Genomic DNA, 15,126 nt, shown 5'->3' on the forward strand with positions numbered 1-15,126 from the left:
ACCAGAAACCACTGTACATACCGATATAACATAATAGCTAACAATCTGAGTGAGTGTGCATAGTTTTAAGACGCTTTAACCAGATGTTTATCCCCACGGCCCCTTATGTGTTTATAAGCCACATTATGGAGTGTATATAATTGTGTACAAGAAAACGCAGTTACATTAGGAAGCGTTAGAAGACTGACAGGTAATGTAATGTGAACAATATGCGTACAATATTATTTCCTAACGTGTACAAGTTATTTTGCATATGAGTACAAGCTAATTTCGACAGCTGTACAAAGTAAATGTACACGTGTACAAGGCAATTTCACCACGTTTACAAATTATTACCACATGCGTACAAAAATATTTTCATATGTGTACAAATTAATTTCCACATGGTTCACGTTAATGTCAACATATGCTGTTTTTCACGTGTGTACAAGATTATGTATACAAGTTAATTTCCACATGTGCACAAGATAATTTCCACATGCGTACAAGGTTATTTCCACATGTGCACAAGTTAATTTCCACATGTGCACAAGATAATTTCCACATGCGTACAAGGTTATTTCCACATGTATACAAGTTAATTTCCACATGTGCACAAGATAATTTCCACATGCGTACAAGGTTATTTCCACATGTATACAAGTTAATTTCCACATGTGCACAAGATAATTTCCACATGCGTACAAGGTTATTTCCACATGTATACAAGTTAATTTCCTCATGTGTACAAGTTAATGTCTTCATGTGGACAAGTTAATTTCCCCATGTGCACAAGATTATTTCCACATGTGTACAAAGTAATTTTTTTCATGTGGACAAGTTAACATCCACATTTGTACAAGATTATTTTTACATGTATACAAGATTAATTTCAACGTGTGTATACGTTATGGAGCCATTATATCGACGTTGCCGAAATATCATGGAAAGCAATGTAAACCATATAACTCCATTAGTTTGTTTATCAGTACATTGCTGATTAAACATATTCGTCTTGATTGACGACGACACGCTGTACACTCAACATCAATTCTTTAAATATGCCAGATATTCATACCTTGAGAACACCAGGTGAGTTTGTCGTACACAATGTTGACATCGACTGTAGCTCCGTTTAAGTTCTGAACACACTTGTCTATTTCAACAGACATGTGATACATTAAATAATATGTACACGTTTTGACGTAGATATATGTGACGTTGTGTGACAGATGTAGATATACACCGGGCAGATATTAAAAGATAAACTTGTCACAGAATGTTAATATCGCTGTATGGTAGCACATTTGACTCGTAAGGCTCTGCAGGCAGCCATACATATAATCTGACTTTATGAAATACAATGTATATAGCCAGAGGTATGTGCACATATCTAGGAACACTTGTACTTTATAAGGCGGTCATACAACTATGGATCTTTTGTTGATAAGAAGTTGTGCAGTTGTTTTTAAGCGTTCTCGAAGGCTGAACGTGGAGCCGTGAAATTGATACGCCAGATACAACCTGAGATAATATCGGACGGTGCTCTGCACGCAACGGAACAATCGTCCAACAACAATAACCCATGAAACAATAGTTTGCATGCTTTAGATTTTCACTCTCTACACTACGTCGATACTCTCTACACTACAAAGCATACTACCCTCTACACTATGCTCTACACTACCCTCTATACTACAAAACACTCTACCCTCTACACTACGTAGTACACTACCCTCTACACTTCGCAGTACAGTACCCCCTACACTACGCAGTACACTACCCTCTACACTACGCAGTACACTACCCTCTACTCTTCGCAGTACAGTACCTTCTACACTACGCAGTACACTACCCTCTGCTCTTCGCAGTACACTACCCTCTACACTACGCAGTACACTACTCACTACACTGTTCTCTACACTACGCCACTACCCTCTGCACTACGCCACTACCCTCTACACTACGCAGTACACTACTCACTATATTGTGCTCTACACTACGCCACTACCCTCTACACTACGCAGTACACTACTCACTATATTGTGCTCTACACTACGCCACTACCCTCTACACTTCGCAGTACACTAACCTCTACACTACGCAGTAAACCACTCACTACACTGTGCTCTAAACTACGCCACTACCCTCTACACTACGCCACTACCCTCTATACTACAAAACACTCTACCCTCTACACTACGCAGTCCACTACCCTCTACACTACGCAGTACATTACTCACCTCACGGCGGTCTACACTACGCCACTACCCTCTATACTACAAAACACTCTACCCTCTACACTACGCAGTACACTACTCACTACACTATGCTTACACTACGCCACTACCCTCTATACTACAAAACACTCTACCCTCTACATTACGCAGTACACTACTCACTACACTATGCTTACACTACGCCACTACCCTCTATACTACAAAACACTCTACCCTCTACACTACGCAGTACACTACACTCTACACTATGCAGTACACTACTCACTTCACTGTGGTCTACACTACGCCACTGCCCTCTATACTACAAAACGCTCTACCCTCTACACTACGCAGTACACTACACTCTACACTATGCAGTACACTACTCACTACACTGTGGTCTACACTACGCCACTACCCTCTATACTACAAAACACTCTACCCTCTACACTACGCAGTACACTACTCACTACACTATGCTTACACTACGCCACTACCCTCTATACTACAAAACACTCTACCCTCTACACTACGCAGTACACTACACTCTACACTATGCAGTACACTACTCACTTCACTGTGGTCTACACTACGCCACTGCCCTCTATACTACAAAACGCTCTACCCTCTACACTACGCAGTACACTACACTCTACACTATGCAGTACACTACTCACTACACTGTGGTCTACACTACGCCACTACCCTCTATACTACAAAACACACTACCTCTACACTACACAGTCCACTACTCACTTCACTGTGCTCTACACTACGCCACTACCCTCTATACTACAAAACACTCTACCCTCTACACTACGCAGTACACTACACTATGCAGTACATTACTCACTACACTGTGGTCTACACTACGCCACTACCCTCTGTACTACAAAACACTCTACCCTCTACACTACGCAGTCCACCACTCACTTCACTGTGGTCTACACTACGCCACTACCCTCTATACTACAAAACACACAACACTATGCAGTACACTACACTCTGCACCATGCAGTACACCACTCACTACACTGTGGTCTACACTACGCCACTACCCTCTATACTACAAAACACTCTACCCTCTACATTACGCAGTACACTACTCACTTCACTGTGCTCTACCCTACGCCACTACCCTCTATACTACAAAACACTCTACCCTCTACACTACGCAATACACCACTCACTTCACTGTGCTCTACACTACGCCACTACCCTCTATACTACAAAACACTCTACCCTCTACACTACGCAGTACACCACTCTCTTCACTGTGCTCTACACCACGCCACTACCCTCTATACTACAAAACACTCTACCCTCTACATTACGCAGTACACTACTCACTTCACTGTGCTCTACCCTACGCCACTACCCTCTATACTACAAAACACTCTACCCTCTACACTACGCAGTACACTACACTCTACACTATGCAGTACACTACGCCACTACCCTCTATACTACAAAACACTCTACCCTCTACATTACGCAGTACACTACTCACTTCACTGTGCTCTACACCACGCCACTACCCTCTATACTACAAAACACTTAACACTATGCAGTACACTACACTCTGCACCATGCAGTACACCACTCACTACACTGTGCTCTACATTACGCCACTACTCCCTATACTACAAAACACACTACACTACGCAGTACACTACACTCTAGACTACGTAGTACACTAATCCACCCCTTCCCCAAACCCCTTTCAATTTGGATTTAGGAGAGAGGCTGGGGCAGAAACGACCCTATTAATGGAAAGCATGGCTTATTAGAACGAAAGTCTCCAGTCTCTTATGCTAGGCTGTTTTTTGAAAAATTGAAGAAAAATTATTATCATAGGTTACATTTTAGTGGTTTAAATCGTATCCCAGCTTTTCGTACATGGGAAAGGGTGATATTACCATGTGGATTATTTGTTTGTAATGTATGGTGTAAACAAAGGGATATGTTTGAAATTATTCAACGTTAGGTTTGTAAAAATATTCATGGATTGTCTAGACGCACTTCTTCCGTAGTTACAACACAGACTATAACAGCACAGATTTTTTCAGTATCAACTCGAAACAAAGAACGCGATGCTAAATGTAAATCGTCACCCGTATGACACATGCTGTCAGTAGTAGACAAGTATGAACTCTATATATAATGATATAAACACCTAGACGACCTCTTCTCAATATCCCGACAGACATGCTTTGGCGAACCTAGTTAAAAACAAATTAGTGTATGTGACCGTAACGCAATTTATGTCGAGCTTCATTCAAGAGAAAACAATATCCTGTTATCCGATCACCTGAGGTACGCAGGCTACGGTTACTAACAATTGAAAACAACGGATCACTTCAATGATTTAGCGTATTTAGTATGTCTTAGCACCTACAGTATTCAATCTGATGAATGTCTATGCGGAACATTTGCACATGTTATAATCAAACATGCATTTATGTATTGTAAAAAGACTCAACAGCAAAGAGATAATCTTGTTGAGACTACTATTGATTTACTAGATGTAACAACTTTTTCTTGCCTCTGGAACGATAGTGATGATACCTTTCTGTCCTTTTCACTTGGCGGCTTGTCAACAGAAAATACTATGACTAACCTTATATAACCCTCTACGCTATACCTTTAGTCTCTGCACTACGCCAGTACTCTCTACGCTATACCTGAACTCTCTGCACTACGCCAGTACTCCTAACGCTAAAACCTTAACTCTCTGCACTACGCCAGTACTCTCTACGCTATACCTTTACTCTCTGCACTACGCCAGTACTCTCTACGCTATACCTGAACTCTCTGCACTACGCAAGTACCCCCTACGCTATACCTTTACTCTCTGCACTACGCCAGTACCCTCTACGCTATACCTTTACTCTCTGCACTACGACAGTACTCTCTACGCTATACCTTTACTCTCTGCACTACGCCAGTACCCTCTACGCTATACCTTTACTCTCTGCACTACGACAGTACTCTCTACGCTATACCTTTACTCTCTGCACTACGACAGTACTCTCTACGCTATACCTTTACTCTCTGCACTACGCCAGTACCCTCTACGCTATACCTTTACTCTCTGCACTACGCCAGTACCCCCCACGCTATACCTTTACTCTCTGCACTACGACAGTACCCTCTACGCTATACCTTTACTATCTGCACTACGCCAGTACCCTCTACGCTATACCTTTACTCTCTGCACTACGTCAGTACCCTCTACGTTATACCTTTACTCTCTGCACTACGCCAGTATCCTCTACGCTATACCTTTACTCTCTGCACTACGACAGTACTCTCTACGCTATACCTTTATGGTATTTTCTCAAGAAAATCTATGTCACATGTGTTTGCCACGAGTTGGCCGGGCTGTCTAAATCAACTTCAACCTGACATATGTATCATCAAATGGATTCACATATAGACAAGTATTATATCTACCTAAATACCATTTTATAGTATCACAGATCTCAGTATTTAAAGCATACTAGGTGCTCAAATTGAAGCCCTTTTCCCTCTACATTCTCAACATTGTCTCTCTCAGAGGTGTTTGGCTTGTGTTGGGTCCGACTTTGCCCCGGGCTGTCAAAATCAACTTTAAACTCCCATTTGATTCATCACATGTGTTGTACATCTATAGACTAGTATTATATCTACCTATATACCGGGTGGTAGGCACCAATTCCATCTTCACTGGCTCCCCGTCCTTTAGTACTATTCCCCAATTTAATGACTGAAAACCTCCCTCCCACAAACAACCCCCAAATGGAGTTATCTATAAATGGATAGATAGATAGATAGATATTCTTTATTTCCTCCAATTGAATGAAGATTACAATATGCAGATATGATTATGTTACATGTTTAACATGAATTGGGGGTATATTTACACATGTGCATAAACATACAAGTTTTCTAGCAGGCATTACCATTTCCTTATAAAGCGGCTTACATTAATTATTTCTTCTGCCCACACATGTCTTTCTAGTTCCATAATACATTCTATTGGACACCCACCAAGTAAGAACGCAAGAATAACATCATCATCTTTCTCCCAAATCTTAACAAAAACATTTACATCCAGGATATCACATATGGTGTTAAAAAGTAAATTTCGGTCATTCATATTGATCGTGCAGGACATAAACACGTGCTTTACAATATCATTGGCAACAGTTTTACAATATCATTCTCTAGAGACAATTTCAGCTGCTACATAGAATACAAGCCTTGCAATATTAGTTAAATGGTCATACTTCTCCAGGGCTAGTTTCCAGAGATAGTGTTCATTACTTGATCTTATTCTAACATATCTTGACAGACTGAGTCTTGAATTAAGATGGACATAAAATACATCATCTCGATGAGATTTAATAGTATCATTCACGGCCTTGGACCAACCTTTCTTTTTAATAAATTGACAATTATTGACACAGTTAACAAGTGTATCACTTAGGTTATACTTCTGTACAAGTTGTAGCATATTATATATCGGAGATTTTCTACTCCATACATTGCATGTAAAACTATCTGTACACATAAATTGACCCAAGCGAACTAGAAACAGAACTTTGAAAACACAGTTATACTTTGCATTGCATAGCTTTCCTAAGACGTAGAGTGCTCTTTTATCTATGTAATACTGTAGTGGCATGATGCCGATAGCATCCAATACAACAATACTGGGAGTCCGCCTGTGTAGTCCCTGAACTTTTTGACAAGATTGACGTTGTACAACTTCAAGCATTTCATACTCTTTAAGAGGAAGTTTACCCCATACGCTGCATCCATAAAGGGCACATGATAAGATTACCCTCTCCCAGATACGTGCTGCAGATAAAGGATTCAGTCCACCAAAGTACAGCCCATGTGCGAACTAAACCCAAATAAAGATCAAACCCAAAAACAGAAAAAGCAAAGAAAACGGAAAATCATTTGGTACAACCCCCCCCCCCCCCCCCCCGGTTACAACAGATACCAATGATGTAACCTACATTTGGTTAGCAAGCGGTCCCTTCAAGACAAGGTATAACAACCACACAAAATCATTCAGAATTGAGAAATATAAAAATGAGACAGAACTCTCCAAGCACATCTGGAAGTTAAAAAGAAACGAAATCAAATGGGACATAATCAAGATTTCAAACACCAACAAAAGAGACTCAGGGATTTGCAATCTATGCATGGAAGAGAAGCTCGAGATTCTCATGCTAACATCTAACAAGCTAAACAAAAGAAGCGAGCTCAGCTCACATGTGCACGTGGCCATGGTAAACCCCCAAGCCGAGCAAAAAAGAAAGGGTCAAACTAAAAACCATGTTTCATTATGCCTGATGATCGTACGCAATATCATGGGTGCGTGAAACTGCGTGGATCGATGCTCATGATATCAATCACTGGATTGCCTTGTCCAGACTCGATTATTTACAGACCGCCGTCATATAGCTGGAATATTGCTGAGTGCGGCGTTAAACAACAAACCAACCAACCAACCAACCATATTAGCGTGTCGGTGATCGTAACTCCCATAACTTAACATAGAGACAGGCCTTCGGCAGTCTTTGGTCTAAGGTTGTTTTGTACAACGGCACCCGGGAACTAATATTTATACTAATGTAGGTCACATGATGATAACATATCGACTTTCAAACAATTACATTTATTCTGGCCAGAATATACGTATTTCTAGATTGTAAATGGACTACACATGTAAAGCTAACATGAATGCTTATACAGACATAAATAAATAATGTATAACACAGTTACAGGTGTTTTAGTTTATGCTTTATTGGATTCATTTTTACGATTTATATTCATACACAGATTGAAAATTAATTGGGGGACTAAAATGAATTGAATGTTTTATATTTCAGACCTAGATTTGTGTGTTGTAAACAAGTAAACCCCCGTGCAAAGAATACTGAAATCAGGGACAATCCCATCCATATTTGCATGAACTGTGGCCACAACACCAAGGAAGCCCCCCTTGATCCTATAGGCCAGAACGTCATGGTGTAAGAATTTACAACTATCCACTATAATAATATTTGTATTAATAAATGGCATACATAAAGTTTGCATTATAAAATTGTTTTTTTACTTTATTTATGAAACATTTATATTAAATCAGTATTATTTTGTTTGTAGTGTGAGGAGAACCTGGTTCCAGGAGGAGGTGTGATGGACATGAGGTTGAAGGGTATGATCATTCCACACAGAATGAGGGGTGTGATCGTATGTCGTTATACACACGCATATAACTCCATTTGATATGTAGTTATGTCGTTCAGATATTAGGCAGTATTTTGTTCGCTCACAGTTTCCGTATAGCTTCTAAATAAAAAAGAAGAAGTCGCACAGTTCTTTTATCGGTGTACGATAAAAAGCGGAGAAATTTACTGTTTTTCCTGGCAGAATAAATTCTCGGACAACACTTAGCAGTGTCTTTTTTAAAAACCGGTTTAATATTTGCAGTTAAATTTACACCATCAAATAGGAAATTTAATTTTCTCCACCTCTGCGTAATTTTATAGCTCGGCATCCAGATGGTTAACTGGGGACTGCTTGAGTATATACATATATATTTTGTTCGGTGATTCCGTAATTCAGATCGATAACCCACTCAAAACACTGGACTCAACCCATGTCGCTTCACTCAGTATATTTGCTAAGACAAAAAAGTTCGCGTTTTATTTAGTCTTGGTGGAATGGAGATAAATATACTGTGTTTTCAATGTAGAGCTAGGTTACCTGTAGATTTAACCGCGCTAAATTTAACATTTGAAACCTCACGCTGCGCGTAAGATTCCAAATTCAATTTAGCATTACATTCTACAGGTGACCTAGCTCTACATTGAAAACACAGTATGTTTATCTCCTAATTCTAAGATACACGTGAAAACAGCTGCTGGTGCGGCGGTAGTTTACTTTACCACCCATGAACATTCACACGAAAGTTTATCTCTTATAAATGTGTCCCTGCATCTTCCTGACAGGCACGACTTGAGTTTTGCCTGTTGCAGTTCCAGGGAGCCAATGTCGTGTGTGTGTGTATAGTCTTTGAAGTATCTGTAAAATGTCCTTAAATATCCGTGTTCTTTACAGTAGTATAGGTGTGCGTTTTTCAACATCTGACTTACACTGCGATGTGAACCTCCATAGACTCAGGGCCGACATTATTCTCTCTCTCTCTCTCTCTCTCTCTCTCTCTCTCTCTCTCTCTCTCTCTCTCTCTCTCTCTCTCTCTCTCTCTAATGAACATCATGAACAGATTACTTGCGATGTGCACATGTACATGTATTCACAAATCATTCAAGCTTAAATGGTTGAACACGTCCTTCCTTTACGGTAGCACCCGCCTCGAGGGTAGAACTAGGTCACTATTCAGTACTCCCAAATTAATATTAATTAATATGTTCAAGATTAGGAGGTTCAGATCAGCTTCAAGCAAAGCTTGATTATCACGGAAAATGTTGCGCGTTTTTATCGGGTATCAGAAGCTCAATCAGAGCTGATACTCTCTTCATTGTCAAATTTTCTGTGATAATGGAGTGAACTCTTGCATGAGAAATACCTACTGAACAAGCCATATGACGCTCAGTCTTTCGCCAGTCAGTCATCTCCATATCATGGATTCCAGGGCGATCTTAGCGCTACGATTGTCGTAAGTCAGTGTTAAAGAATGGAAGTGACGATCGACTTAGCGCCAAGATCACTTTGTGGAACGGGGCTCTGGAGCATTCCTGGCGTTGCTGACCTTCCGGGACGGGCGTCGTCTTCAAGGTTCTCCCTGTCATGCTGAAATTCTGCTCCCCACCTCTTAACGGTAGCATCGTAAGGGGCATCATTCTCTAGTCTTGTACTCATATCTTCATCGGTGGCTTATCGTGTTAAGCCCTCTTTTTGCAAGTACTTGAACCCTTTCACGTTCCTCAGGTTTGTCCATTTTGCAAAGGTCACAGATCCCTTATTTTACTGACCTTATTTACTCAATTGACTCAAAATGTTGTCGATACCTCAATGGCACCATGTAATGCCAAGTCGGACAGAACACTTGTGACAGAGATTTTCTTGAGAAAATAAAGTAAAAGTGATGATATCTGCCTAGTTATGCACGTTTCGTTTTTTTATTCTGCAATCCGTATTTAGTATTACCCACTGGCCCGGCCCGGCCCGACTTACCTTGGCCCGAATTTTAGGCAATCCCCCATCACGCTATACCTTTACTACCTGAACTTCGCCAGTACTCGCTGCTGCGCAAGACCAGTACTCTAACATATCTTCACAAGATACGCATTCTCTACACTACTCTCCTCACATTCCATAGTGTAAGATGCACTGAGCGCAATGAAAATGTCAGGCAACGTTCCATGCTGGGCGTTGCTATGAAGTATTTTACGAAAGCTTCTACTGATTTTGTAACTGCTTTGTAACATCGCGTCTGATGTAGTTTGCAACACCGATGGTGAGTGTTGATGTGTTTTAAGATTTTATCACATTATCGTAAATATTGTTAACTTTGATTTTCAAACGATTTATGGTAAATGAAAATGTATGTACAAGGAAGAAAACAGCAGGTCTGAATATGTGAGTGAATACTGTTCAACACCGCATGATTGAATATATCCAGTACAACTCAGATGCGTTGCGCTGAAAGCAAACATTTAGTGTTCCTCTACTTTATAACATAATCACATTTTGTGATGGAAACTTTCCTAATTAAATACTATAATGTCATATTCAGATGTGCTTTCAATCAGAGCCTTCAATCAGGTCATCAGCAACCCATGCTTGCCAGGCTAGCTGATTTGTTTGATGCATGTCATCGATCCCAATGGCGTGGATCGATGCTCATGATGTCAATTCACTGGATTGTCTTGTCCAAATTTGATTATTTACAGACCGCCGTCATATAGCTGGAATATTGCTGAGTGCGGCGTAAAACAACAAACATATCATCGTTGGCGCTTGTCAGTTCATTATTGATTAACCGACAAATACATGTAGCATGCAACGTTACACCGCTCATTCGCGTTAGACTTTCTACGCAAATTTATGCCACATCAATTTAAAACCAGCTATCATGTCTTTCTACACAGTTTGTGAAACAGTGAAGATCCGGGTTAGCATTGATCTTCAGCAATGTATGTCTGTCGTAAGAGGCGACTATCGGTATCGAGTGGTCAGGCTCGCTGAATTGGTTGATGCATGTCATCTTGTCTTAATTTACAGACAGCTGCAATATTGCTGAGTGCAGAGTTAAACAACTAACAAACGTACTATCTGATGGTGATTCATATAACACAGGCTCATGATATAGTCGGAATCGCACTATCGTCTTCGCTTTTGGCAGACATTTCTTATGAATATGGAAAGAGTTTGTCGCTTTTATTATTATTGTGATTATTGAAAGTTGTTATTTTCGCCTTTATTCACATTGAAAACGTGTATTTGGGAGCGTTTTCTATAAGGAGGATAATTTGTAATTGATGTGGTAGCGTTAGTAGTTCATTCGTTAGTCCGTTTTCAGCTCCAGCAATGACCCCACAAACTTTAAAACGGAATCAACATTTATTGGGCAGCTCGTATAAACCTGATCAATACCAATCCGTTGTATTGAAATTCACTTGCGTGTACCTTGCATATCAATACAGTAATCCCATACACCTTTTACAAAGGGATTGCTCGTCATTGTACTTCTACATCACAGACACAAGCGTGTATTCACTTTCGTTGGAGATAATCCCAACACGAATAATACAACAGGTCGATATTCTCAAACTATCGACATCAATGAAAATAGAACAACACGACCTTGCCTTATAGCCAACGCCAAGAGAATACATAATGTTTGTGCCATTCTCCATTCTGAAACAAGCTTTTCTTCTGATAGCTTTTATCAGACCAATCGGGTCGACAAGATATTAACACCAGGTCGTTAGTCGGAAATGACATGTCTCCTAGACCTGTGTATAATCGCAACGATGTCCTTTTTAATGAGCCAGGCACATTCACTTTGCGTCGCAAAGATAACGCACGGACTTGGTCCCCATACAGATGCTTTAGGGGATTGAGGAGGGACGGAATTAGACCGTTGAGATCAATGAGACCAACGCTGGATTTACCCTAAGCACATTGCCTGGACCCCAAACTCTTACAACCCGTAAACTATACGGGGATTGTAGCACAGTCTTGCTTGGATGGAGTGTTGGTTCCGAGCTACCAGCAAGGTTATTTATATCTCATGCCGATTCACAAATTCGGTTTCTTCAAGCAGTCTGGATGACAAACTTGATTCTCCTTCAAGAACGTAATAGTTTCAAGTCACGTGCGCTTTGAACCGGCTCTGCGAACAAGACACCATAACGTGTTTAATGCTATGAATAGGGAGAGGGGGAGAGGGCGGAGGATACAATTAACGGAGGCGGGAGGGGGGGATTCTATCAACAGCGGCGGGAGACATGATGTCAACAGGGGAGGGAAGACATGCTATCAACAGAGGAGGGGAGACAAGCTATCAACAGAGGAGGGGAGACATGCTATCAACAGAGGAGGGGAGAGATGCTATCAACAGGGCCGGGGAGGGAAGACAAGCTATCAACAGAGGAGGGGAGACATGCTATCAACAGGGGAGGGGAGACCTGCTATCAACAGGGGAGGGGAGACCTGCTATCAACAGGGGAGGGGAGCCATGCTATCAACAGAGGAGGGGAGACCTGCTATCAACAGGGCCGGGGAGGGAAGACAAGCTATCAACAGGGCCGGGGAGGGAAGACAAGCTATCAACAGAGGAGGGGAGACAAGCTATCAACAGAGGAGGGGAGACATGCTATCAACAGAGGAGGGGAGACATGCTATCAACAGGGCCGGGGAGGGAAGACAAGCTATCAACAGAGGAGGGGAGACATGCTATCAACAGGGGAGGGGAGACCTGCTATCAACACGGGAGGGGAGCCATGCTATCAACAGGGGAGGGGAGACCTGCTATCAACACGGGAGGGGAGACAAGCTATCAACAGAGGAGAGGAGCCATGCTATCAACAGGGGAGGGGAGACCTGCTATCAACAGAGGAGGGGAGACCTGCTATCAACAGAGGAGGGGAGACCTGCTATCAACAGAGGAGGGGAGACATGCTATCAACAGAGGAGGGGAGACATGCTATCAACACGGGAGGGAAGACCTGCTATCAACAGGGGAGGGAAGACAAGCTATCAACAGAGGAGGGGAGACATGCTATCAACAGAGGAGGGGAGACATGCTATCAACAGGGGAGGGGAGACATGCTATCAACAGAGGAGGGGAGACCTGCTATCAACAGAGGAGGGGAGACCTGCTATCAACAGGGGAGGGGAGACATGCTATCAACACGGGAGGGGAGACAAGCTATCAACAGAGGAGGGGAGACATGCTATCAACAGAGGAGGGGAGAGATGCTATCAACAGGGCCGGGGAGGGAAGACAAGCTATCAACAGAGGAGGGGAGACATGCTATCAACAGGGGAGGGGAGACCTGCTATCAACAGGGGAGGGGAGACCTGCTATCAACAGGGGAGGGGAGCCATGCTATCAACAGAGGAGGGGAGACCTGCTATCAACAGGGCCGGGGAGGGAAGACAAGCTATCAACAGGGCCGGGGAGGGAAGACAAGCTATCAACAGAGGAGGGGAGACAAGCTATCAACAGAGGAGGGGAGACATGCTATCAACAGAGGAGGGGAGACCTGCTATCAACAGGGCCGGGGAGGGAAGACAAGCTATCAACAGAGGAGGGGAGACATGCTATCAACAGGGGAGGGGAGACCTGCTATCAACACGGGAGGGGAGCCATGCTATCAACAGGGGAGGGGAGACCTGCTATCAACACGGGAGGGGAGACAAGCTATCAACAGAGGAGAGGAGCCATGCTATCAACAGGGGAGGGGAGACCTGCTATCAACAGAGGAGGGGAGACCTGCTATCAACAGAGGAGGGGAGACCTGCTATCAACAGAGGAGGGGAGACATGCTATCAACAGAGGAGGGGAGACATGCTATCAACACGAGAGGGAAGACCTGCTATCAACAGGGGAGGGAAGACAAGCTATCAACAGAGGAGGGGAGACCTGCTATCAACAGAGGAGGGGAGACATGCTATCAACAGGGGAGGGGAGACATGCTATCAACAGAGGAGGGGAGACCTGCTATCAACAGAGGAGGGGAGACCTGCTATCAACAGGGGAGGGGAGACATGCTATCAACACGGGAGGGGAGACCTGCTATCAACAGGGGAGGGAAGACAAGCTATCAACAGAGGAGGGGAGACCTGCTATCAACAGAGGAGGGGAGACCTGCTTTCAACAGGGGAGGGACGAACTGCTTTCAACAGGGGAGGGGAGCCATGCTATCAACAGAGGAGGGGAGCCATGCTATCAACAGGGGAGGGGAGACAAGCTATCAACAGGGGAGGGGAGACCTGCTATCAACAGGGGAGGGGAGACCTGCTATCAACAGAGGAGGGGAGACCTGCTATCAACAGAGGAGGGGAGACCTGCTATCAACAGAGGAGGGGAGACCTGCTATCAACAGGGGAGGGGAGACAAGCTATCAACAGGGGAGGGGAGACCTGCTATCAACACGGGAGGGGAGACCTGCTATTAACACGGGAGGGGAGACCTGCTATCAACAGAGGAGGGGAGACCTGCTATCAACACGGGAGGGGAGACCTGCTATCAACACGGGAGGGGAGACATGCTATCAACAGGGGAGGGGAGACCTGCTATCAACACGGGAGGGGAGACCTGCTATCAACACGGGAGGGGAGACCTGCTATCAACAGAGGAGGGGAGACCTGCTATCAACAGTGGAGGGGAGACAAGCTATCAACACGGGAGGGGAGCCATGCTATTAACAGAGGAGGGGAGACCTGCTATCAACAG

Source organism: Haliotis rufescens, unplaced genomic scaffold (assembly GCF_023055435.1).
Source record: "Haliotis rufescens isolate VD_foot unplaced genomic scaffold, xgHalRufe1.0.p SCAF_23, whole genome shotgun sequence".
Lineage (NCBI taxonomy): Eukaryota > Metazoa > Mollusca > Gastropoda > Lepetellida > Haliotidae > Haliotis > Haliotis rufescens.